This window comes from Pinus tabuliformis, chromosome 9, assembly GCF_031772625.1.
Source record: "Pinus tabuliformis cultivar Carrire ecotype Pingquan chromosome 9, CPIR1, whole genome shotgun sequence".
Lineage (NCBI taxonomy): Eukaryota > Viridiplantae > Streptophyta > Pinopsida > Pinales > Pinaceae > Pinus > Pinus tabuliformis.
Genome location: NC_142307.1, coordinates 893,050,866 through 893,054,237, shown reverse-complemented (window position 1 = coordinate 893,054,237; position 3,372 = coordinate 893,050,866).

Genomic DNA, 3,372 nt, shown 5'->3' with positions numbered 1-3,372 from the left:
TCATCGCTCGTGCGCAATATCTAGACTTGTCTATACTCAGTCTAGCACACTCTACGACAAAATACCTGACGCCCCTAGACCGGAATTCTCAATTCCTCCTCCTCCTAAATCAAACAATGACTCTCACGCCGGCGATGGCGTGATTGGCACGACAAACACGAAATCGACAAAGGCTACGTCCAAGAAAGCCCATAAGATTTCATATCAAAATGCAAAAGACAAAATTCTTGCTTTGGAAGTAAATTCCGTATCAGCAGATAAAGGCAAAGAAACCAAACAACCAGGAAGCAAGAAGAAACAAGACAAAGGGAAGAAGAAGAAACAGGGTGAGTCATCTCCTGAAAAAACTTCTTCAGACCCTCCTGGAAATAGGAAACAAAAAAATCCATGTTATATATGCGATGAGGATCATTGGACAGCAGAATGTACGTATAGAGCTGAGCTTAAAAGATTCTTTAAGAATTCGAAAACCTCAGCTGTGTTAACTGATTCGTTTCCAAATCCAGGAACAAATCTGGTTGAAAGTGGAAATGCTTCCCCGTCGCAAGTGCTAATGTTGTCGATCTCGAAGCAGCAAAATGATGCTTTGATTTCGACAAGGAACAAAGATTACGAGAATCCGCAGCTGTCGAACGACAAGGATAAAGATCAACCAAGTAGTTTGACAACAACTTCGACAGAAGTTGTACCACCCATCATTCCTGAATTAACAATAAAACCACCAAAGGGAGTAGTACACAAGTCGACGTTTAATCCCCGCGCTAGAGCGGCACAACATTATAACATAGTGGAAGATTTGGCCCAATCGCCATCCGCTATGTCGACTCTTGAGGTGCTACAAAATTGCCCATCCCAAAGGCAGGCTTTGTTATCAGCCATTGGTGGGGTTGATCCTAAGGATTCCAATCTTGTATCCTTCGACCACAAAGGATACGATCCTCAGATACCAGCCCAACTAGCTTTCCTTATTCAAGTGAAAGCCCTCAACAAAACTATTCATCGAACAATTATTGATGAGGGGGCATCTACATGTATTATGTCGATGAGGTACTGGAAAACTTTAGGATCTCCAACCCTATCGCGATCTTCGACGACATTAAAAGCATTCGACGGAAGGACATATACCCCATATGGTATCCTAAATAACTTGAAAGTTGAACTAGGGGGAAAAATAGTAGAAATAGATGTTGAAGTCATCGATGGAAATCTTGATTACAACATCCTACTAGGAAGACCGTGGATATATGCCATGGCAGCTGTTGTGTCGACCTATTTTAGAAAGATTGCATTCCCCTTCCAAGGAGGGATTACAATCGTCAATCAACAAAACTTCCTCCCTAATGGTTATCAAGTTACAGGAAGCATTCCCATGATCCATGGAAGCCCCCATTCGCTTCAGAATATCGGAGTAGGCCTACTGAAAGATCCTATACTAATGGGAACTTTTTCTCTTCCACCTCCAATCAATCTGGCGGAAGTAGCGTCGATAGGAACCTGCAATATGATATCTTCCACAAAGATTTCAGAAAACGATATCAACATGGATCATGCAATGGTTTTGCCACCAAGCCCAATAGAAGTATTATAGCAATCAATGTTTCTAGCATGGGAGGCAAACCCGAATCAACGCTCGTCAAGCGTTTGGGTAGATAGGTCTAGAGAATATGGTACCCCTTCAGATCCTTGGTCGCGAGTGCATGGAACCGACGAAGGAATTTTACAATCAATGTCGATTGAAGGGGCACCATGGAATGATTGCCACCGTCGTTCCCTTCTTCCGGATTATGGAGAAGATACTCAAGATGACCTTTATCATCCTTCAGTTTTTGAATTCCTTTCAAATAATGTAAATATGGTGGATTCCGAGAGAAACTTATCCAACATTGAAGAGACTATAGCCATAAATATCTCGACTAAAACAGATGTTGTAGAGAATATTTATGTTGGCAAATGATGTTCTCCTTCAGAACTAGAAATATATAACGCTCTTTTTCGCGAATTCAGAGATGTCTTTGCTTGGTCATACAGTGAAATGCCAGGCATCGACTCGAGTATCGTTGAACACGAAATTAAGATGTATCCAGATGTCAAACCGGTAAGACAACGGCTCAGGCAGGTGCACCCCAAGAAAGCCACTGCCATTAAGGCAGAAGTTGAAAAACTTCTCCATGCTGGTTTCATCTACCCGGTTCCTCTAACCGATTGGGTATCGAATATTGTCCCTGTTATGAAAAAACAAGGGACAATTAGAGTGTGTGTCGATTATAGGGATGTAAATCAAGCTTGTCCAAAAGACAACTACCCTACACCCTTCATCGACCAGATAATTGATGAATGCGCCGGATGCGAAATCTTTTCATTCATGGATGGATTTTCCGGGTATAATCAAATAAATATCCGCCCACAGGACGAGTCAAAGACTGCATTCATTTGTCCGTGGGGCACATTTTCATATCGGAAATTACCCTTTGGCTTAAAGAACGCAGGGGCGACGTTTCAGAGGGCAATGAATTATGCCTTCCATGACATCAAAAACATCGTTCAACCATATCTCGACGACCTTCCGGCTCATTCGCGAAAGCGGACTGATCATCCGCAGCATTTAAGAGCGATATTTCTACGTTGCCGACACTACAAGATACGACTCAATCCGCACAAATGTGTATTTTGCGTCAGTTCTGGTCGTTTACTAGGCTTTGTAGTCTCCAAGGATGGGATTCGTCTCGACCCGTGCAAGGTACAGACAATCATAAATTTGCCTCCACCTTCAAATTTGCTTCAGATTCAGAAACTCCAAGGGAAAGCAAACTTTCTAAGGAGGTTCATTCCAAATTACGCCGAACATGCTAAAGGTTATACACGTCTTTTGAAAAAGGAGGTACCCTTCGTCTGGGATCAGGTTGCGCAAGCTTCCTTTGATGCTTTAAAAGATTCCTTGATGAAAGCATCATTAATGTATGCCCCCGATTATCAAAGAGATTTTAACCTGTATCTGGCTGCAGCAGATACAACCATCGCAATGGTATTAGTTCAAGAAGTCGATGGAATTGAACACCCTATATATTATTTAAGTAAAAACTTAAATGATACAGAAAGTAAATATTCTTATGTTGAAAAACTAGCACTTGCAGTTGTTCAAGTGATACAAAGATTTCGACAATATGTCCTCTTTCGGAAAACTACCATTTTGTCTGATTGCAACCCCATGACTTATATATTGTCGCGACAGTTGCTGGGGGGCAAATATTCAAAATGGATAGCAATCCTTGAAGAGTTTGATCTGGAATTTGTAAAATCCAAATCAAAGAAAGCTCTAGTTTTTGCAGAATTATTATGCGATCTCCCATCGTCGTCCAATGATGAAACATCCGA